The sequence below is a fragment of the Ranitomeya imitator genome, chromosome 8 (assembly GCF_032444005.1).
Source record: "Ranitomeya imitator isolate aRanImi1 chromosome 8, aRanImi1.pri, whole genome shotgun sequence".
Taxonomy (NCBI): Eukaryota; Metazoa; Chordata; class Amphibia; order Anura; family Dendrobatidae; genus Ranitomeya; species Ranitomeya imitator.
This window is the reverse complement of record NC_091289.1, coordinates 7,840,594-7,865,936: the sequence shown is the minus strand read 5'-3', so window position 1 is coordinate 7,865,936 and position 25,343 is coordinate 7,840,594. Positions and strand designations below refer to the sequence as shown.

The window sequence follows — 25,343 nt, the reverse complement described above, 5'->3', positions numbered from 1 at the left end:
TTACAAGTCGGCCATTAATATATCCATTATACGGAGAGTGGGGGAGGGGAGAGCCGTTCGGTGCTCACATGGTAGGATGAGATATAGTAGCTCAGCAGATGGTATCACATATTATAGGATTAGATACAGCAACTCAGCTGACAGTATTGTATATGATAAGCTTAGATACAGCAGCTCAGGAGACAGTATCACACATGATAGGATTAGATACACAGCTCAGCAGACAGTATCACACAGGAAGGGATTAGATACACAGCTCAGCAGACAGTATCACACAGGATAGGATTAGATACACAGCTCAGCAGACAGTATCACACAGGATAGGATTAGATACACAGCTCAGCAGACAGTATCACACAGGATGGTATTAGATACACAGCTCAGCAGACAGTATCACACAGGATGGGATTAGATACACAGCTCAGCAGACGGTATCACACAGGATAGGATTAGATACACAGCTCAGCAGACAGTATCATACAGGATAGGATTAGATACACGGCTCAGCAGACAGTATCACACAGGATAGGATTAGATACACGGCTCAGCAGACAGTATCACACAGGATGGGATTAGATACACGGCTCAGCAGTCAGTATCACACAGGAGAGGATTAGATACACAGCTCAGCGGACAGTATCACACAGGAGGATTAGATACACGGCTCAGCAGACAGTATCACACAGGATAGGATTAGATACACAGCTCAGCAGACAGTGTAAAAAGAGGGTTTTCCTCCACAAATTACTAAACTTATAGCTACCAAAAGGGAGAACTCTCCCACCACCACCTCTATTGAGGTCCGATATTAACTATTAACGCCAAAATTGACTACTAATAATTAATATCCACCTAATACCACATTATCTTTACCTTATACTATACACTAACTGAGACAAAACCGTGTATCAATAAAGGGTATTTATTACACACACAAGTCTGCAGTCTATAACATACATATATATTTATACCCAATATGGCGACTATAAATAAATATATATATATATATATATATATATATATATATGTACACACACAATATACAAATATTACACTAATACAGTAATACCACTACAGTATACAGTGATATCCCAACAGTATCACACAGTAATATCCAACAATGTCCAGTAATATCACAACAATATCACCACAATATTAAAACCCACAATAACTGCCTGATTACCCAAATCACACATGCAATATCAGCCCTCCCATCTATAGCTTACTAACCCTAAGGCCTAAGAGGTTACAGGGTAGAAAGAAAAGGGGATACAGATATACTCAACCACCATGTGGATCCATGATCATTCCAGCATGCAGGCACAGCAAAAGAAACAGAGCACATGTGTCTTGTGCCTTTTATGCCCAGCCCCAGGTGTGGGGGATGAGGTCACAAGTCTATTGTCCACTGAGGCCTCTTTCACATTTCCATCAGTATGGGCTCGTAGCAATGCGTCAGGCCGAGGTACCGACAGACGTTGTGAATTCTTTGCAAGACGTGGGCAGCGGATGCAGTTTTTCGACGCATCTGCTGCCCATTCTGCAGTCCGGGGAGGAGGGGGCGGAGATGCCGAAAATGGCGGACGTGGCGCACAAACTTTTTTTATGACGATGGTCCGCCAAAACACGACGGATCCGTCGCACGACGGACGCGTCGTGTGGCAATCCGTTGCGATCTGTCGCTAATACAAGTTTATGGGCAAAAAACGCATCCTGCGAGCACATTTGCAGGATCCGTTTTTTGCCCTAAATGACGGATTGCGGTGGATTGCAAACGACGGAAGTGTGAAAGAGGCCTTAGATACATCCCCTCAGTCCTAAATGAAACTTGTTTTTCCAGCTCATGGCAGCTTTGTTTTACAGCAGGCTGGAAGGTGTGGGGGGGGGGGGGCTTTGCTCCATGTGGCATACATGTATATATAAATGTGTATATACATAAAACATGCACCAAACACATCTCTATATAGATATATACATTTTGGGGCATTTCCCTTCTACATTCCCCCTGTTGTCGAGAACACGACAATGACATTTGAGGAAAGCGTTGTGCTGGGATTTATTTGCCTATTTAACCCCAAATATAAATTGTGACAATTCAGGATGGAATGAAGTATAATACTGCACTTAGGCACCTAGACATCATCCACACGGCCATCACCTCTTCCCTGCCGTTCGCCATAACCCACATCTCTATCCACAGAGTGCACCTTCTTCTTCTGCTTGAGTCTTTTGCTATCAAAGTCTTTTTCCTGTCTTTTCTCTGTGGTCGTTACCGGTCTTCAGGTGTCGGCCTATCCCAATGTCATCTTTCACCAGTTGTGACCGGGGAGACTCTGGAACGGCTTCACCCCCACAGTCCATACGTCAGTCAACATCATCCCGTGTGCACCCGTCACCCTGCCGGACTTCACGTTACTCTCCTATAGCTTAATTCAGCAGGATTTTGAGTATGTCTGGCATAATGGGACTGCTGGATGTCGCAGGTTTTTTTTTTCTTTTTTCACGGACTCAGGCACTGGAAACGACTTTCATCAGACATGCATCAGACACGACTTCCATCAGGCTCTTCTGTAATCTTGATTGAAGATTGTTGATGAGCTTCCTCCATGAACAGATACGCAGATCTTTACTAGGCAGGTCAGAATTTCTTAAGTAGGGAGTGATGTCACAATACCTAAGTGGACTGCGGGAAAATTACACCGTCTAATTCTAACTGACATTCAATCCATCCCTTACCAACTTCACCATTGCTAGGGTTAAAGTGGCAAATACCTTAGAAGAGGGGACCTGTCCCTAGGGAACCTCACTCTTTTCCCCATTCATACCCCATTCACACAAAATCCATATTACAATTCCATAATGCAAATAAAGACAATCTCTACTGGCTGTAAATGCATGGACACCTTCACATGAACACACTTAGGCTACTTTCATACTAGCGTCGGACTCGGCCCGTCGCAGTGCGTCGGGCCGAGGTTCTGACGCTAGCAGTGAATGCGCCGCACAACGGAGGCAGCGGATGCATTTTTCCTGCGCATCTGTTGCCCCATTGTAAGGTGCGAGGAGATGGGGGCGGAGTTCCGACCGCGCATGCGCGGTCGGAAAAAGAGGTCCGTCAGCAGCAAAAAACGTTACATGTAACGTTTCTTGCTCCCGGTGGTCCGCCACAACACGGCGCAACCGTCGCACGACAGTTACGACGTGTGTCAATGCATCGCTAATGTTAATCTATGGGGCAAAAACGCATCCTGCAAACAACTTTGCAGGATGCAATTTGTCCCATAAACGACGCATTGCGATGTATTGCAAAAAACGCTCATGTGAAAGTAGCCTTACTGAGTATGTCCAGGTACAGGTAGTCCTGCACTTCCACCTAAAGTGTCTATATGCACACATATGGAGATACTACACAGTAACATGACAATGAATAAAACATCACTATTATATACAATATATATATATATATATATATATATATATATATATATATATATTGGATTTGGGGTAAAGGACTGGATTTCTCTTATGTCCTTAACACCCTTCACCGGCTGAGTTAATGGTGCTCAGCCTGACTTCCGTGAAGTTGGGTGTCCAGTCTTTTGGTCCTTCTGCCGATCATAAACAGTGCAATATATATAAAAAATAATGACCGGGAGGAAAATGACAGGACGAAGTGGCGTTGGGTTTTATTACAGTCTCCTCCTTATGGCTGAAATCTGAGAGGAGATGCTTCAGCTCGGCACCAAACATAAGAGGGGTGTTCTGGAGTCTCTCAGGGGCATCTGAGCAAAGATCAAGACTTCTTCTCTGGAGTGATAGGCGCTCTTCTACATAGATACCTAAAATGGGACAAAAGGAACAATACGCTCTGGGAGATCTCCCAGTGCAGTTAATAAACATCCTTATTTGATGCTTCCCTGTTCCTACAAACTCACTCATTCTTTATACTTTTACTTCAGGGTGACCTCCCCCTGTTAACTTTTCTTGAGCTGCCCAGTAATTAGGTAATGCCTCAACTCTCCTGAACCCCACAAAATGAATGCAATTTTCTTATAGTTGGATCCTAGTCAATTGCCTCTGTTTCCTATACAGACACCCCTACCAGTTTTCCACAATTCAAAAGAGTAACATACAACCCTCGCAGCTACTTAACACCCTAGAAAAACTAAACGTTAAACTAAGGTACACTGACTCTAGTTGTATCCTGCATCAGGTCTTAAACAAAACCATGTTATCCGTCCAAACTTCAAGGTCTTAGCAGCACACAGTATATCACGACACTCCTTCGTGTACGTCCGTTTTCTGTCCATGCTTCTCCGCCTGTCTTAGTTCATGTAACAACAACCTTTATCCAATCTAAGAGGCACAGGAAAACAAACAAAGTCCTCAATAAAGGGTATTTATTACACACACACAAGTCTGCAGTCTATAACATACATATATATTTATACCCAAGCTAGCGATTATAAATATATGTATATATATATATATATATATATATATATATACAATATACAGATATTACACTCTAATACTGTAATACCTCTACAGTATCCAGTGATATCCCAACAGTATCACACAGTAATAACCAACAATATCCAGTAATATCACAACAATATCACCACAATATAAAAACCCACAATAACTGCCCGATTACCCAAATCACACATGCAATATCAGCCCTCCCATCTATGTAGCTAACCCTAATGTCTAAGAGGTTACAGGGTAGTAAGAAAAGGGGATACAGATATACTCAACCACCATGTGGATCCATAATCATTCCAGCATGCAGGTACAGCAAAGAGATAGAGCACATGTGTCTTACGCCTTTTATGTCCAGCTAGAAGAGGTGTGTCCAGCCCCAGGTGTGTGGGATGAGGTCACAGTCTATTGTCCACTAAGATACATCCCCTCAGTCCTAAATGAAAGTTGTTTTTCCAGCTCATGGCAGCTTTGTTTTACAGCAGGCTGGAAGGGGGGGGTTTGCTCCATGTGGCATACATGTATATATAAATTTGTATATACATAAAACGTGCACTAAGCACATCTCTATATAAAGATATACATTTTGGGGCATTTCCCTTCTTCTACAGACAGTATCACACAAGAGAGGATTAGATACACGGCTCAGCAGACAGTGTCACACAGGATAAAATTAGATACACAGCTCAGCAGACAGTATCACAGGAGAGGATTAGATACACGGCTCAGCAGTCAGTATCACACAGGATAGGGTTAGATACACAGCTCAGCAGACAGTATCACAGGAGAGGATTGGATACACAGCTCAGCAGACAGTATCACACAGGATAAGATTAGATACACAGCTCAGCAGACAGTATCACAGGAGAGGATTAGATACACGGCTCAGCAGTCAGTATCACACAGGATAGGGTTAGATACACAGCTCAGCAGTCAGTATCACACAGGATAGGATTAGATACACAGCTCAGCAGACAGTATCACAGGAGAGGATTAGATACACGGCTCAGCAGTCAGTATCACACAGGATAGGATTAGATACACAGCTCAGCAGACAGTATCACAGGAGAGGATTGGATACACAGCTCAGCAGACAGTATCACACAGGATAAGATTAGATACACAGCTCAGCAGACAGTATCACAGGATAGGATTAGATACACGGCTCAGCAGTCAGTATCACACAGGAGAGGATTAGATACACGGCTCAGCAGACAGTATTACACAGGATAGGATTAGATACACACCTCAGCAGACAATATCACACAGAATAGGCTTAGATACATGGAGGCTATGGACCACTGAAGTCAATAGGTGTTCATGACCGTTACTCTAGACCAGAGGTCCCCAACTCCAGTCCTCAAGGCCCACCAACATGTCATGTTTTCAGGATTTCCTTAGTTTTGCCCAGGTAATAATTGCATCACCTGTGCAATGCAAAGGAAATCCTGAAAACATGACCTGTTGGTGGGCCTTGAGGACTGGAGTTGGGGACCTCTGCTCTAGACTGCCTCTGTGGTGTCTGGTATATACAGATCCTCATCAGCTCCATATGCCCGGACTCCTGACTCCTCCAGACAGCTGACTTCAGACTCCAAACACATGACCCAATAACTCATGACTCTTGACTAGTGATGAGCGAGTGTACTCCTTGCTCGGGTTTTCCAGAGCACGCTCGGGTGATCTCCGAGTATTTATGACTGCTCGGAGATTTAGTTTTCATCGGCAGCTGAATCATTTACAGCTACTAGCCAGGCTGAGTACATGTGGGGATTCCCTAGCTACCAGGCAACCCCCACATGTACTCAGGCTGGCTAGTAGCTGTAAATCATTCAGCTGCCGATGAAAACTAAATCTCCGAGCAGTTACCAGATGTTCTGATTCTGCTGTGTCTGGGATCTCTCTGCTCTGAGCCCCTGCAATATCGCACAAAATTTAATCTCCTCTTCATAAAAACAATGTTTTATTTTCAGCACCGGATTAAAGCTACAGCCATCACCAGCAGTGAGAGGCATTCCTCCGCTACTCATCCTCTCCTCCGCTACTCATCCTCTCCTCCGCTACTCATCCTCTCCTCCGCTACTCATCCTCTCCTCCGCTACTCATCCTCTCCTCCGCTACTCATCCTCTCCTCCGTTATTCATCCTCTCCTCCGCTACTCATCCTCTCCTCCGCCATTCCTCTTCTCCGCTATCCATCCTCTCCTCCGCTATAACATCCTCACCTCCGCCATTCATCCTCTCCTCCTCCATTCATCCTCTCCTCCGCCACTCATCCTCTCCTCCGCCATTCATCCTCTCCTCCGCCATTCATCCTCTCCTCCGCCATTCATCCTCTCCTCCGCTACTCATCCTCTCCTCCGTTATTCATCCTCTCCTCCGCTATTCATCCTCTCCTCCGCTATTCACCCTCTCCTCCGATATTCATCCTCTCCTCCGCTACTCATCCTCTCCTCCGCTATTCATCCTCTCCTCCGCTATTCATCCTCTCCTCCGCTATTCATCCTCTCCTCCGCTATTCATCCTCTCCTCCGCTATTCATCCTCTCCTCCGTTATTCATCCTCTCCTCCGCCATTCATCCTCTTCTCCGCTATCCATTCTCTCCTCCGCTATAACATCCTCTCCTCCGCTATTCATCCTCTCCTCCGCCATTCATCCTCTCCTCCGCCATTCATCCTCTCCTCCGCCACTCATCCTCTCCTCCGCCACTCATCCTCTCCTTCGCCATTCATCCTCTCCTCCGCCACTCATCCTCTCCTCCGTTATTCATCCTCTCCTCCGCTATTCATCCTCTCCTCCGCTATTCATCCTCTCCTCCGCTATTTATCCTCTCCTCCGCTATTCATCCTCTCCTCCGCTATTCATCCTCTCCTCCGCTATTCATCCTCTCCTCCGCCATTCATCCTCTCCTCCGCCATTCATCCTCTCCTCCGCCATTCATCCTCTCCTCCGCTATTCATCCTCTCCTCCGCTATTCATCCTCTCCTCCGCTATTCATCCTCTCCTCCGCCATTCATCCTCTCCTCCGCCATTCATCCTCTCCTCCGCCATTCATCCTCTCCTCCGCTATTCATCCTCTCCTCCGCCATTCATCCTCTCCTCCGCCACTCATCCTCTCCTCCGCCATTCATCCTCTCCTCCGCTACTCATCCTCTCCTCTGTTATTCATCCTCTCCTCCGCTATTCATCCTCTCCTCCGCTATTCATCCTCTCCTCCGCTATTCATCCTCTCCTCCGCTATTCATCCTCTCCTCCGCTATTCATCCTCTCCTCCGCTATTCATCCTCTCCTCCGCTATTCATCCTCTCCTCCGCCATTCATCCTCTCCTCCGCCATTCATCCTCTCCTCCGCTATTCATCCTCTCCTCCGCCATTCATCCTCTCCTCCGCCACTCATCCTCTCCTCCGCCATTCATCCTCTCCTCCGCCATTCATCCTCTCCTCCGCTATTTATCCTCTCCTCCGCTATTTATCCTCTCCTCCGCTATTCATCCTCTCCTCCGCTATTCATCCTCTCCTCCGCTATTCATCCTCTCCTCCGCCATTCATCCTCTCCTCCGCCATTCATCCTCTCCTCCACTATTCATCCTCTCCTCCACTATTCATCCTCTCCGCCATCACCGCTGTATTAGTGTATGTTTACCATCTGTGGCTTTCAGGAGAAGAGATATAAGAAGCAGATCTGATGCCCCTAAGTGGCTGCAGCACAGAGTGGGGGGGACACAAAGTAACAGGATCCTCTGTGCACCGGCTCCAGCTGAAGGACCACCACATAGCAGCAATGTTTATTGAGGACCTTCCCTCAGAGGGTCGAGCATCTGTCATTTCACCATGCTTTATTCTACAGCTGAGCTTCACCAGGACACAACTATGCTTAATGATTGCTGCTTACCATATTTTCTATATAGTGTGTGTCATGATCCAGGCTGGGTTTTAAGTCTTGTTTTCCCTTTTTCCCGGTCTGGTCATGTCAAGAGGTAACCTTTCTCGGCCTCAGTCTGGGTTCAGGTTGGTTATTTATCACCGCTGCTTCCTGCAGGCAATGTCAGTTATAGTTTTAGCCTAGTGCTGCTGTAGCTGGATCTGATTGCTCTGATTTGTCCTGCTGCGTTTGCTGTCTGAACCCGTGTCTCTGTTTTCCCCTATTCCCGTCTTGACTCAGTGTTTCCCTTTAGTGTGCAGACTCCCTGGTTTTGACTTGGCTTGTATCCTGACCTGTTTCTGTCCTTTGTCTTGTGGCTTATTTGCTCCTGACCGTTACTGACCCCCTGGCTTGTCTCTGACCGCGAGTTTGCTTAATTCCTTTGGTACAGTCTAGGATTAGACCCGGCTTGTTTGACTATACTGCTGCCACCTGTGGTAGCCTCACTGCTCAACTGCAGGTCAGCTCTGTCAAGGTGCAGACCTGCTTCCTCTCTACTTCCATCTAGTGAAGCCTGCACCTACCTGCATAACAGCAGCATGACAGTGTGTTAATAGTCTGTAATGTTAGTTTGTCCCCAATGCTTTACACTGCACCTTTGCTCATTCACATTAATAGATGAGAATAAATTCATTCTCAGCAGAATTATGAGATTATGATAAACTATAAAGAAAGTAAATCAGTCGAGTGAGCGGCAGTTTATGCGGCAAGAGTTTTGTGGACTGACAACAGAGAGGCTCAACTCAGGGACCACCATCAGTGGTAGTGACCAAGAAGCTAAGAAACACCGCAACATGCCATCCCATATATACAGCAACGTGCCATCCCATATATACAGCAACGTGCCATCCCATATATACAGCAACGTGCCATCCCATATATACAGCAACGTGCCATCCCATATATACAGCAACGTGCCATCCCATATATACAGCAACGTGCCATCCCATATATACAGCAACGTGCCATCCCATATATACAGCAACGTGCCATCCCATATATACAGCAACGTGCCATAGCCACCTATACTGGCAGGACTGCTGGAATCACATCAGTTTCATTGGGTGTCTCTGCCGTTGAGCAGCAAAGAATTTGCCCCCTCTGGGTGCAAGTAGAGGAAAGGAGGACGATGAAGAGCAGAGACTGGTTGTATTAATAACACTGGGAGAAATGTTGGAGGAATAACAGTGACCTGACTCCACCTGGCACATTGGCAGCGGCCGAGCGGCATCTGCTGACTACGCAATCCTGAGTGACTCAACAGTTCATAAATTGCCAGCGTTCTACTTACTGCAGGGTCTGACAAGTGCATGAGACCCCAGATGCTGAATGTGGTAAAAGGGGCTCTGAGGCCAGGCTTATCATTAGGCCAAATGTAACCTAGAGACTGCTCATGTTATATGCAGGATAGTGAGTTCAGCTCTGGAGTATAATACATGATGTAACTCAGGATCAGTAATGTAATGTATGTACACAGTGACTGCACCAGCAGAATAGTGAGTACAGCTCTGGAGTATAATACATGATGTAACTCAGGATCAGTAATGTAATGTATGTACACAGTGACTGCACCAGCAGAATAGTGAGTGCAGCTCTGGGGTATAATACAGGATGTAACTCAGGATCAGTAATGTAATGTATGTACACAGTGATTGCACCAGCAGAATAGTGAGTGCAGCTCTGGGGTATAATACAGGAGGTAACTCAGGATCAGTAATGTAATGTATGTACACAGTGACTGCACCAGCAGAATGGTGAGTGCAGCTCTGGGGTATAATACAGGATGTAACTCTGGATCAGTAATGTAATGTATGTACACAGTGACTGCACCAGCAGAATAGTGAGTGCAGCTCTGGAGTATAATACAGGATGTAACTCAGGATCAGTAATGTAATGTATGTACACAGTGACTGCACCAGCAGAATAGTGAGTGCAGCTCTGGAGTATAATACAGGATGTAACTCAGGATCAGTAATGTAATGTATGTACACAGTGACTGCACCAGCAGAATAGTGAGTACAGCTCTGGAGTATAATACATGATGTAACTCAGGATCAGTAATGTAATGTAATGTAATGTAATGTAATGTATGTACACAGTGACTGCACCAGCAGAATAGTGAGTGCAGCTCTGGGGTATAATACAGGATGTAAGTCAGGATCAGTAATGTAATGTATGTACACAGTGATTGCACCAGCAGAATAGTGAGTGCAGCTCTGGGGTATAATACAGGAGGTAACTCAGGATCAGTAATGTAATGTATGTAAACAGTGACTGCACCAGCAGAATAGTGAGTGCAGCTCTGGAGTATAAAACAGGATGTAACTCCGGATCAGTAATGTAATGTATGTACACAGTGACTGCACCAGCAGAATAGTGAGTGCAGCTCTGGAGTATAATACAGATGTAACTCAGGATCAGTAATGTAATGTATGTACACAGTGACTGCACCAGCAGAATAGTGAGTGCAGCTCTGGGGTATAATACATGATGTAACTCAGGATCAGTAATGTAATGTATGTACACAGTGACTGCACCAGCAGAATAGTGAGTGCAGCTCTGGAGTATAATACAGGATGTAACTCAGGATCAGTAATGTAATGTATGTACACAGTGACTGCACCAGCAGAATAGTGAGTGCAGCTCTGGAGTATAATACAGGATGTAACTCAGGATCAGTAATGTAATGTATGTACACAGTGACTGCACCAGCAGAATAGTGAGTACAGCTCTGGAGTATAATACATGATGTAACTCAGGATCAGTAATGTAATGTAATGTAATGTAATGTATGTACACAGTGACTGCACCAGCAGAATAGTGAGTGCAGCTCTGGGGTATAATACAGGATGTAACTCAGGATCAGTAATGTAATGTATGTACACAGTGATTGCACCAGCAGAATAGTGAGTGCAGCTCTGGGGTATAATACAGGAGGTAACTCAGGATCAGTAATGTAATGTATGTAAACAGTGACTGCACCAGCAGAATAGTGAGTGCAGCTCTGGAGTATAAAACAGGATGTAACTCCGGATCAGTAATGTAATGTATGTACACAGTGACTGCACCAGCAGAATAGTGAGTGCAGCTCTGGAGTATAATACAGATGTAACTCAGGATCAGTAATGTAATGTATGTACACAGTGACTGCACCAGCAGAATAGTGAGTGCAGCTCTGGGGTATAATACATGATGTAACTCAGGATCAGTAATGTAATGTATGTACACAGTGACTGCACCAGCAGAATAGTGAGTGCAGCTCTGGGGTATAATACAGGATGTAACTCAGGATCAGTAATGTAATGTATGTACACAGTGATTGCACCAGCAGAATAGTGAGTGCAGCTCTGGGGTATAATACATGATGTAACTCAGGATCAGTAATGTAATGTATGTACACAGTGACTGCACCAGCAGAATAGTGAGTGCAGCTCTGGGGTATAATACAGGATGTAACTCAGGATCAGTAATGTAATGTATGTACACAGTGACTGCACCAGCAGAATAGTGAGTGCAGCTCTGGAGTATAATACAGGATGTAACTCAGGATCAGTAATGTAATGTATGTACACAGTGACTGCACCAGCAGAATAGTGAGTGCAGCTCTGGAGTATAATACAGGATGTAACTCAGGATCAGTAATGCAATGTATGTACACAGTGACTGCACCAGCAGAATAGTGAGTGCAGCTCTGGAGTATAATACAGGATGTAACTCAGGATCAGTAATGTATGTATTCAGTGACTGCACCAGCAGAATAGTGAGTGCAGCTCTGGGGTATAATACAGGAGGTAACTCAGGATCAGTAATGTAATGTATGTACACAGTGACTGCACCAGCAGAATAGTGAGTGCAGCTCTGGTGTATAATACAGGATGTAACTCAGGATCAGTACTGTAATGTATGTACACAGTGACTACACCAGCAGAATAGTGAGTGCAGCTCTGGAGTATAATACAGGAGGTAACTCAGGATCAGTAATGTAATGTATGTACACAGTGACTGCACCAGCAGAATAGTGAGTGCAGCTCTGGGGTATAATACAGGATGTAACTCAGGATCAGTAATGTAATGTATGTACACAGTGACTGCACCAGCAGAATAGTGAGTGCAGCTCTGGGGATAATACAGGAGGTAACTCAGGATCAGTAATGTAATGTATGTACACAGTGACTGCACCAGCAGAATAGTGAGTGCAGCTCTGGGGTATAATACAGGATGTAACTCAGGATCAGTAATGTAATGTATGTACACAGTGACTGCACCAGCAGAATAGTGAGTGCAGCTCTGGAGTATAATACGGTGTGTAACTCAGGATCAGTAATGTAATGTATGTACACAGTGACTGCAACAGCAGAATAGTGAGTGCAGCTCTGGAGTATAATATAGTGTGTAACTCAGGATCAGTAATGTAATGTATGTACACAGTGACTGCACCAGCAGAATAGTGAGTGCAGCTCTGGAGTATAATACAGGATGTAACTCAAGATCAGTAATGTAATGTATGTACACAGTGACTGCACCAGCAGAATAGTGAGTGCAGCTCTGGGGTATAATACAGGATGTAACTCAGGATCAGTAATGTAATGTATGCACACAGTGACTGCTCCAGCAGAATAGTGAGAGCAGCTCTGGGGTATAATACAGGATGTAACTCAGGATCAGTAATATAACGTATGCACACAGTGACTGCTCCAGCAGAATAGTGAGTGCAGCTCTGGGGTATAATACAGGATGTAACTCAGGATCAGTAATGTAATGTATGTACACAGTGACTGCACCAGCAGAATCTTGAGTGCAGCTCCGCAACTGATTGTGGCGTACTAGTAGAATGTACCCACACTACCTTCTTTTCAGGTTCAAACAATATGAACATTTCTAGAAAAATGTAAAACATTTTGACATGAGAATCATCTCTGCAAGAAAAGTTTTAACAACTTACTGCTACTCAGGCGCGGACTGGCCCAGGTGGCAGGAATGCATATGCCCCCCGGGCCGGTGCCTAAGCAGCTGCACAGGGCCGCTGGAGGACTAGCAGTAGCAGTGATTGCAAGACATAGCGCCACCTGTAGTGCGCGGTGGCGTCATCCCGCCAGCAGCCGACATGTAGGCTGCAGGGGTATGTGAGGAGCAGGCTCCTGTGCGGCGCTGCCACTCTGAGGGAGAGAGCCAGCAGCAATCAAGATGAAAGGTCAGACTCAGCATACCGGCCTGTGTGTGCACGGAGCTCCAGCTTCTCCTGCTCTTATCTGTTATCCCGGCAGAGAAGGAGAGACGGGGGAGGTGCCGGACAGTGCAGAGCTGTGAGCAGGAGAAACTGAAGAGCTGCACATGGACATCAGCCGCCCCTGCACCACAGAGGAGAGTGTGTGATGTGTGTATGAGCCTGGTATCTGGTGTGTTGTGTATGTGATGGCTGCATGCATGTGTGTGATGGCTGCATGTGTGTGATGGTTGCATGCATGTGTGTGATGGCTGCATGTGTGTGATGGCTGCATGTGTGTGATGGCTGCATGCATGTGTGTGTGATGGTTGCATGCATGCATGTGTGTGTGATGGCTGCATGCATGTGTGTGATGGCTGCATGCATGTGTGTGATGGCTGCATGCATGCGTGTGATGTCTGCGTGAACAGGGGCGGATTATAAGAGGGTCAATATAGGCGGTAGCCCAGGGCCAAGTGGTGTGGGGGGGGGGGGGGCCTGGGCTACCGCACAGATTGCCCGCCACCATCAGGGCATTACTGCCTGTGCCCTGACTGGCGTATCATATATGGGCCCGGTTGGCAGAGAGAGGGGGCCCGCATAGGGCCCTGTCTCATCTGCTCACCGGGCCCCTACCGGCGCTGTGGCGGTTTCCTATTGACGTGCGGGCGCGTGCCCGCACGTCAATAGTTAACAACAACAGCCGCCAGCCAATTGGAGGCTGGCAGCTGAAGTCGGCCGCAGGCGCACGCGCAGCGCACACGTCGCTGGCGTCTGACGTCATTGTGAGTCGCCGGCGAATGCACGCTGCTGGAGGGAGCTCGCCGCCTGGAGCGCTGGTAAGGTGAGAACTCAGTTTGTTGATTGCTGGACACACTGGGGCAATGCTGGACACACTGGAGCAGATTGCTGGACACACGGGGGTAATATGCTGGACACACTGGGGCAGATTGCTAGACATACTGGGGCAGATTGCTGGACACACTGGGGGCAATGCTGGACACTGGGGCAGATTGCTGGACACTGGGGCAGATTGCTGGACACTGGGGCAATATGATGGACATACTGGGGCAGATTGCTGGACACACTGGGGGTAATATGCTGGACACACTGGAGCAGATTGCTGGACACACTGGGGCAGATTGCTGGACACACTGGGGCAATATGCTGGACACACTGGAGCAGATTGCTGGACACACTGGGGGTAATATGCTGGACACACTGGGGGCAATGCTGGACACTGGGGCAGATTGCTGGACACTGTAGCAGATTGCTGGACACTGGGGCAGATTGCTGGACATACTGGGGCAGATTGCTGGACACACTGGGGGTAATATGCTGGACACACTGGGGCAGATTGCTGGACATACTGGGGCAGATTGCTGGACACACTGGGGCAGATTGCTGGACACTGGGGCAGATTGCTGGACACTGGGGCAATATGATGGACATACTGGGGCAGATTGCTGGACACACTGGGGGTAATATGCTGGACACGCTGGGGCAGATTGCTGGACACACTGGGGGTAATATGCTGGACACACTGGGGCAGATTGCTGGACACACTGGGGCAGATTGCTGGACACTGGGGCAGATTGCTGGACACTGGGGCAGATTGCTGGACACTGGGGCAGATTGCTGGACACTGGGGCAATATTATGGACATACTGGGGCAGATTGCTGGACACACTGGGGGTAATATGCTGGACACGCTGGGGCAGATTGCTGGACACACTGGGGGTAATATGCTGGACACGCTGGGGCAGATTGCTGGACACACTGGGGGTAATATGCTGGACACGCTGGGGCAGATTGCTGGACACACTGGGGCAGATTGCTGGACACACTGGGGCAGATTGCTGGACACACTGGGGCAATATGCTGGACACACTGGGGCAGATTGCTGGACACACTGGGGCTGATTGCTGGACACACTGGGGCTGATTGCTGGACACACTGGGGCTGATTGCTGGACACACTGGGGGTAATATGCTGGACACACTGGGGCTGATTGCTGGACACACTGGGGCAGATTGCTGGACATACTGGGGCAGATTGCTGGACACACTAGGGCAGATTGCTGGACACAGTGGGGGCAATGCTGGACACACTGGGGGTAATATGCTGGACACACTGGGGGTAATATGCTGGACACACTGGGGGTAATATGCTGGACACACTGGGGGTAATATGCTGGACACACTGGGGGTGATTGCTGGACACACTGGGGCATATTGCTGGACACACTGGGGCATATTGCTGGACACTGGGGCAATATGCTGGACACACTGGGGTTAATATGCTGGACACACTGGGGGTAATATGCTGGACACACTGGGGCAGATTGCTGGACACACTGGGGGCAGGACTGGAGGCATGGGCAGAATGTAGATACGGGGCATGATTGGAGACACGGGGCAGAATGAAAGACATGGGGCAGGATTGGATTATGGGGCAGGATGGGGAGATCATATGGAGTAGAATGGATACTCATGAGGGCAGGATGCGAGAACATATGGCTGGAGCCAGGAATTAGATATACGGGGCCAGGATGGGGATTATTACCATAGGGGCTAATTAAGGGATATTATTACTGCAGTGATGTATTTATTTTTTTTTTTTTTAGTATACTGTTTTAAATGGGGGGGGAGGCAGGCCTGTTACTGTGCAGAGTGACACTATGTCGCCTTTTTTTCTTCATGTGGTGTTGTGTAGAAGTTGTGAAAAATTAAGTAATGTGTTCTGCAAGCGGAGCTCGAGATAACTGTGTTATTTCTTGCAGAAACGAGTCCTGGCTGGAAGAAATGATGGCAGTCTGTGCTGGATGAAAGATGAAGGAGTTCACCTAGAGACATCACTGGTGAGTCAGTGTTACCTATACACTGACACTATACACTGTATACTATATACAGAGGTCCTGTGTACAATGTCACCAGTGATCACTGTATAACCTACACATTATATACAGAGCTCCTGTGTATAATGTCACCAGTGATCACTGTATTACCTATACATTATATACAGAGCTCCTGTGTATAATGTCACCAGTGATCACTGTATTACCTATACATTATATACAGAGCTCCTGTGTATAATGTCACCAGTGATCACTGTATAACCTACACATTATATACAGAGCTCCTGTGTACAATGTCACCAGTGATCACTGTATAACCTACACATTATATACAGAGCTCCTGTGTATAATGTCACCAGTGATCACTGTATTACCTATACATTATATACAGAGCTCCTGTGTATAATACCACCAGTGATCACTGTATTACCTATAAATTATATACAGAGGTCCTGTGTACAATGTCACCAATGATCTCTGTATTACCTCTACACAGACACTGCATACTAAGTACAGATCTCCTGTGAATACTGGCACTTATGGTGATAGTATTATGTTTTTTTGTTTTTTTTATTACTGATCAGTATTGTACTATTCAGTCACTATGTGGTGGTAATATGTGGTCTGGAAATGGTGTTGTGGTATTTGTCCCTTGTGTGTGCTATTTGGTCACCAAGTGGTGGTAATATGTGGTCTTGACATGGTGCGGTGGTATTTGTTCCTTGTATGTGATATTATTCGATCACTGTGGTTGTAATTTGTGGTCTGGTCATGGTGCAGTGGTATTTGTTCCTTGTATGTGATATTGGTCAAAATATTCCTAAATTGTATTGCATATTTTAACAAAAATTTAATAGGTTACAGTAGAGTAGGGCCCGGCCCTTTTTCTGGAATAATCTGGTTCAGGTATATCGTGACCCCCGTCACATGACCCCCGTCACATGACCGAGGGGGCCCACAGTGTCTGAACAGCCCGGGGCCCTGGCTACCCTTAATCCACCCCTGGCTGCCTGTGTGTGTGATGGCTGCATGTGTGTGATGCATTTGTGTCAGAGTTGCGTGTGTGTGTGATGGCTGCGTGTGTGATGCATTTGTGTCAGAGCTGCGTGTGTGTGAGCTGCATGCGTGTGTGTGAGCTGCGTGCGTGTATGTCATTATATAGTGGGGCTGTGTGTGTGTCTGTGTGTGTCATTTTACAGTGGTGCCGTGCGTGTCATACATTATGGCTGTGCGTATGTGTCATTATACAGTGGGGCTGTGTGTGTATGTGTCATTGGTGCATTTACTCTGTGTCATTCTATGTGACTGTAGACTTGTGCATCTCACATTGCTCGCAGAGCTGTGGTTATTTGGCATGTGTCTGGCTGCAAGTTTGTGATTGGCATACATGCGGTCACATGCCGACAAGACTTGCATGGCGAATGCAACTGTATTGAACAAGGCCCAAAACCGTCTAGTCGAAATGTGGCTGGGAATATATATATTGCATGATTGTGGTCACAAGACCACCTGTTGGAATATAGGCTGAACTGGATGGACAAATGTCTTTTTTCGGCCTTACTAACTATGTTACTATGTTACTATGTTACTGTTGCCGGCACCAGAGAATCCTCATAACGCACAGTGCGCACGATATGAGGATTCACACATAGTGACTGTAGACATGTAGCATTATATCCGACAACCCCTTTAAGGATGAGCCGCTCCTCATGGGCCACTGCTGTGTGCTTGCCCCCCAGGCCAAAATTTGCCAGTCAGCCCCTGCTGCTACTATATATAAAAGTAAAACAGTTTGAAAAAAGTATATATATATAATTTAGCCGAAGACTCCTGGAGACGCCCGACATTGCTGTTACCGGGCCCTTTAAATTCTGATCTTAGTTTCTCCTCAATAAATTCCTAAATCCAGCGCCATCTGGTAGAGAAATTCTGTGTATTTATATCGTGCTCTCCTGCTTCACAATATGTCAAATTATAGGAGAACAACAATCGCCGCCCGGCTTCTATTCTTATTCTAATGTGTGAATCACTTCCACAACTGAAGTAAACATTGTTAATGGCAGGACGCGGCCAACTCTGCCGATATTGTCACTAAATACTAAATATTTACATCTCTATTTCCTCATTTTTATTTTCTAATTTCGCTGCTGTCATATTAATAAAACAAATACTGAAAATGACAAAATAACCAATAAACAGGTGAAGGTTTACAGAGAAAAGTTCAGTATAGTAATGTATGAAACAGAGTGCTGCGCAGACACTGAACAAGCAGACAGTGCACATAGATTTGAGCTCTGAAGCTGTAAAATTGTCACTGCTGCACTAGAGTATAATACAGGATGTAACTCAGGATCAGTAATGTAATGTATGTACACAGTGACTGCACCAGCAGAATAGTGAGTGCAGCTCTGGGGTATAATACAGGATGTAACTCAGGATCAGTAATGTAATGTATGTACACAGTGACTGCACCAGCAGAATAGTGAGTGCAGCTCTGGGGTATAATACATGATGTAACTCAGGATCAGTAATGTAATGTATGTACACAGTGACTGCACCAGCAGAATAGTGAGTGCAGCTCTGGGGTATAATACATGATGTAACTCAGGATCAGTAATGTAATGTATGTACACAGTGACTGCACCAGCAGAATAGTGAGTGCAGCTCTGGAGTATAATACAGGATGTAACTCAGGATCAGTAATGTAATGTATGTACACAGTGACTGCACCAGCAGAATAGTGAGTGCAGCTCTGGGGTATAATACAGGATGTAACTCAGGATCAGTAATGTAATGTATGCACACAGTGACTGCACCAGCAGAATAGTGAGTGCAGCTCTGGGGTATAATACAGGATGTAACTCAGGATCAGTAATGTAATATATGTACACAGTGACTGCACCAGCAGAATAGTGAGTGCAGCTCTGGGGTATAATACAGGATGTAACTCAGGATCAGTAATATAATGTATGTACACAGTGACTGCACCAGCATAATAATGAGTGCAGCTCTGGAGTATAATACAGGATGTAACTCAGGATCAGTAATGTAATGTATGTACACAGTGACTGCACCAGCAGAATAGTGAGTGCAGCTCTGGAGTATAATACAGGAGGTAACTCAGGATCAGTAATGTAATATATGTACACAGTGACTGCACCAGCAGAATAGTGAGTGCAGCTCTGGAGTATAATGCAGGATGTAACTCAGGATCAGAAATGTAATGTATGTACACAGTGACTGCACCAGCAGAAGAGTGAGTGCAGCTCTGGAGTATAATACAGGATGTAACTCAGGATCAGTAATGTAATGTATGTACACAGTGACTGCACCAGCAGAATAGTGAGTGCAGCTCTGGAGTATAATACAGGATGTAACTCACGATCAGTAATGTAATATACAGTGTCTTGTGAAAGTATTCGGCCCCCTGGAACTTTGCAACCTTTTCCCACATATCAGGCTTCAAACATAAAGATACCAAATCTAAATTTTTGGTTTAGAAACAACAACAAGTGGAACACAATTGTGAAGTTTAACGAAATTATTGGTTATTTTAAATTTTTGGGGGAAATATAAAAACTGAACAGTGGGGCGTGCAATATTATTCGTCCCCTTTACTTTCAGTGCAGAAGTTCATTGTGGATCTCTGAATGATCCAATGTTGTCCTAAATGCCTAATGATGATAAATATAATCCACCTGTGTGTAATCAAGTCTCCGTATAAATGCACCTGCTCTGTGATAGTCTCAGGGTTCTGTGTGAAGCACAGAGAGAATCATGAAGACCAAGGAACACAACAGGCAGGTCCGTGATACTGTGGTGGAGAAGTTTAAAGCCGGATTTGGATACAAAGTGATTTCCAAAACTTTAAACATCCCAAGGAGCACTGTGCAAGTGATGATATTGAAATGGAAGGAGTATCATATCACTGCAAATCTACCAAGACCCGGCCATCCCTCTAAACTTTCATCTCAAATAAGGAGAAGACTGATCAGAGATGCAGCCAGGAGGCCCATGATCACTCTGGATGACCTGCAGAGATCTACAGCTGAGGTGGGACAGTCTGTCCATAGGACAACAATCAGTCGTACACTGCACAAATCTGGCCTTTATGGAAGAGTGGCAAGAAGAAAGCCATTTCTCAAAGATATCCATAAAAAGTGTCGTTTAAACTTTGCAACAAGCCACCTGGGAGACACCAAACATGTGGAAGAAGGTGCTCTGATCAGATGAAACCAAAATCAAACTTTTTGGCAACAATGCCAAATGATATGTTTGGCGTAAAGGTAACACAGCTCATCACCCTGAACACCATCCCCACTGTCAAACATGGTGGTGGCAGCATCATGGTTTGGGCCTGCTTTTCTTCAGCAGGGACAGGGAAGATGGTTAAAATTGATGGGAAGATGGATGGAGCCAAATACAGGCCCATTCTTGAAGAAAACCTGTTGGAGTCTGCAAAAGACCTGAGACTGGGACGAAGATTTGTCTTCCGACAAGACAATGATCCCAAACATAAAGCACAATCTACAATGGAATGGTCCACAAATAAACGTATCCAGGTGTTAGAATGGCCAAGTCACAGTCCAGACCTCAATCCAATCGAGAATCTGTGGAAAGAGCTGAAAACTGCTGTTCACAAACGATCTCCATCAAACCTCACGGAGCTCGAGCTGTTTGCCAAGGAAGAATCGGCGAGAATTTCAGTCTCTGGATGTACAAAACTGATAGACAGACAAAGCGACTTGTAATCGCAGCAAAAGGTGGCGCAACAAAGTATCAAGTTACAGGGGCCGAATAATATTGCAGGTCCCACTTTTCAGTTTTTCAATTTCCACAAAAATTTAAAATAAGGCTAAGTTCACATTAGGCGTTTTGCAGCCTTTTTTATGCTTTTTTATGCAAAATTTCAGTACAAGCAAAGCCTATCAGATTTCAGAAATCTCATGCACACACGTTGATTTTTTTTGTCTTCACTATTTTGTGCTTTGCATGTTTTTTGGCACAACAGAGAATGTCACTTCTTTTAGCGTTTTCCGGCATTTTTTCAGTGTTATTCACCCATTGAAATGAATGGGTGGTGAAAAAACACTGAAAAAAAGCACAAAAAATGCAGGTATCAGGTTTTGCTGCATTTGTTTTACCCGATTCTATAGAATAAGACTTTTTTTTTTTAACACTAAACTTTTTCAGCATGCACAAAAGACAAGTCTAGCAAGGGCTAAAACCGCAGCAAAAAATACACAAGAATGCAAGAAAAACAAAGGAAAACATGCTTTTTTTCTGCAGCTTCTTTCCTGGCAAAAGATCAGTTTTGTTGTGAAAAAAACGTCTTATGTGAACGTGCCCTAATATAGACTAAAACTGGATATATTGTTATGTGCATCATTTTTATTCTTTGTGACAATTGTCTCCATTCTGTGGTTTTCAAGTTATTGTAAAACTATGTCTCCTATTATTTTCCAAAAGCTTAAAGCTAAATCTGACTCCTTAGGACATGTTCACATGTGGTATATTTGCTGCACTTTTCGTTGCGTAAAGTTGTGCAGCTGCCCCAGTGACATGGAAGAAGTCCAGATGACAGAACATATTCTGCACCACTGGAATTCACCCTGAAAGATGTCGTCTAATGTTAGGAAAGTGGACTCCAAACGATGCGGAATGCCGAAAACAACAGACACAGCAGGTACTCACTTTCTTGGGGTTCAGCGATGACGTTTCATTATTTAGGTGGCAGCTGTGGGGAGGAAACGAGTTGACTGCACACATCACCGCTGCAGCCAATCATTCAGTTCAGTGACCGTGCCAAGCTAGATGGCGTGGGCTGCTGAGCTTTGTGATTGGCTGCAGCGGTGATTTGCCCTTTGGATGTCACCGCTGCAGCTATAACATTGAGACAGGAGCAGCGGTGGACAGCTATGTCCGTATTTTAGGTATTTATCACATTCCTGAGTGCCCACAACCCCTTTAAAGGCTCTGACTGCCAATCTCTCACTTATTCTATGATGTATCTTATTATTAAATATGGATACATAGAATGGAAGAAGGATGAGCAGAGAAACAATGTTTCACAGAACAATGTATCCTACAATAGTCGAGATCATCATGTGACAGTGATTAGGCTACATACAGAGATCCGCCATATTCCGACCCTCCTGCCCCGAGGATCGGTTGGAATTGACAGTTCTTTATGGATTCTTTCCACATGTGAATCGTAACATGATGTGATGATTCCGGATCTGGGACATTCACCCTCAGAACCGGGAAGAAAGTTTAGTTTTGCACTTGATGTTCTGAGTCGATGAACTATGAACAGATATTTCAGACTTTCCCAGGACCTGGTTAAATACTGCTGGAAACTAATTGAAAAGTGAACGCCGCCTTTGTACGCACAAGGTGCTTCTGAAAAATACGGAGAAGTATTGATCGGCGCGGAGGCGTAAAAGATGGCGGACTGAGGCTGCCACAGACACGGGAAATGCCACAAGAAGTCAATATGTTAATTGTGACAAAATGACAAGAGCGGCTCTGCTGGACGGAAGGCAAAGCCGCCAATAGCTAATCACAAATATCATAATTATGATCATTGGAGGGTAACACCGAATGCCCCCTGTCACCAGCAGACCTCCCATTAGCCTTCCGGCTCCAAGAAAATCAATGGCTCGATTTTAATCAAGGAAGCGCGTTTTCGTTTTTGGCAAGTGATACATTGTAACAATTACTATTATTAAACTCTGAGTTTTTTGCTATTAGAGACGGAATCCAAATATGTAACTTATTATTCTTTGGGGAACTTTTTCCACTTTTATGATCTTTTTATAAATTCTTAATACACCACAAACTGTCCGAGCCTGCTGAGAGTTGTAGTTACGGATAGGTAGAGAGCCACAGGTTGATTGAAGTTGCATTGGACAATTGTGGCAAATAATGACTGCTACTACATTACATCACTGTGGACTGCAGGCCACGTGGCGGCCTCATTAGTGGCAGCAGATTTGGAGAATAAGATTACATGATATTGATAAGTGAATGCATTTTATTCCCTCAATTTTATGCCTACCGCAGTAAAATAAAAAAAAAAAAACAATAAAAGTGGCACTTACCTCGTCACTTAAATTTTTCTCTATTTCAAGGAGTGAATAATTTTTTTTTTTTTTTTTTTTAAAGTAAATTAAAAGAATCAGGAGATTGCGGTAGGTAATCAAATCATTAAAATGTTTGGGGAGAACGTGGAAAGTGAATGAGAGCGCGCTGATTACGGTGGAGAGCTCTGCTTTTAAGTGTTTACATAAATTCATAATTCTAAATGTTCATTTATCTCTGCGGGAGCAAAGGCAAGGCCAAAAAGTCACCTCCATGGCTGACTGCGTGAAGAGCGGCCAGTAGAGCGCGGGGTTAATGCTGCACTACAGTCCCCACTTAGTGCACTCTGCTATATAGATGGATATATGTAAAATCCTATAGACATAGGGGAGCAGGCATTCACTTCTCATGCAGCATTTTGGGAAGTAGCTATATGCGGTGCAGATGAATAGTTTGTTGTGTGTTATGTTCCTCATGTTACATTGACTCTATTTCTTTTGGCACTGAAGAGGTTAACAGCTCTTTGTATGCTGGTTAGACACACCGCTCCATCTCACAGCTGCTCCTGACCCGCTCATTTTCTCTCTCTATATAACCTGGCCAGACCTTCTCATCCCTGCCTGTGAAAGTTTTCTTCCTGGCTTGCTGGAGTTGCTGTGCTGAAGTTGGAGTTCGTAGTTGCTGCTGGAGATTGTTGTCTGCTGTTTTTGGGTGTATGCTTTCTCCATTATCCTATTCATATTTGGTTTGTACCTTCCTATCCTTCCCTTTATTACTCTCTACTGTCTGTGAGTGTTTTTGTTAGTAAGTTGCTTTTTGTTACTGCTCCCCACACCCAATTATTTTACTGATCCCTCACCTTTGAATACTTTCTCTGCTCCCTCACCCCTACATTTACCGCTCCCCCATCCCTGACTACATTTACCGCTCCCCCATCCCTGACTACTTTTACCGCTCCCCCATCCCTGACTACTTTTACTGCTTCCCCGCCCCTGAGTTGTTTAACTGCTACCCCACCTGAGTATTTTTACTGCTCCCCCACCTAAGTATTTTTTATTGCTACCCTGAGTATTTTTTACTGCTCCCCCGAGTACTTTTACTGCTCCCCTCACCCCTGAGCACTTTCACTGCTCCCCCCACCCCTGAGTAGTTTTACCGCTCTCACCCCTGAGTAGTTTTACTGCTCCCCCACCCATGAGTATTTTTACTGCTCCCCCACCAGAGTATTTTTACCGCTCCCCCACCCCTGACTAGCTTTACTGCTCCCCCCACCCGAGTAGTTTTACGGCTCCCCCCACCCGAGTATTTTTACTGCTCCCCCCACCCGAGTAGTTTTACCGCTCCCCCACCCCTGACTAGCTTTACTGCTCCCCCCACCCGAGTAGTTTTACGGCTCCCCCACCCCTGAGTAGTTTTACTGCTCCCCCACCCCTGACTACTTTTACTGCCCCTCACCTAAGTATTTCACCGCTCCCCTGCACACTCCAGAACAGGGACGCCAGGAGCAGAAATCACCGGGCTGGAAGTCCTGCCTTCATTCTGGATGCAGCGATGAGGAAAATTAGCATTGTAGAGTGTTAACCTAATTTTGGTGCGTTGTGTGAGGAGCCGTCTCCTTTGTGCACAGAGTCATTAGACAGTCCCGGCCCAGCAGCTTATATTTCCAATAATACTATATGGGAATATTAACGGGATCAGCTCTCATCTTCCCACAGGTGAGAAATAGGCAGGGGGATTAGCCGACAGAGGAAAGCGCTTAATCCCCGGGGAGGAGCTGCTTAATGCGCCATGTATGA

General features: G+C 45.5%; 1 protein-coding gene across 3 annotated transcripts in view; it reads right to left on the bottom strand.

Moving 5' to 3' along the window:
- GRM7 (glutamate metabotropic receptor 7) overlaps positions 1-25,343 on the bottom strand; it is a 478,587-nt gene that overhangs the window by 293,269 nt on the left and 159,975 nt on the right. The gene's annotated exons all lie outside the window — the stretch shown is intronic.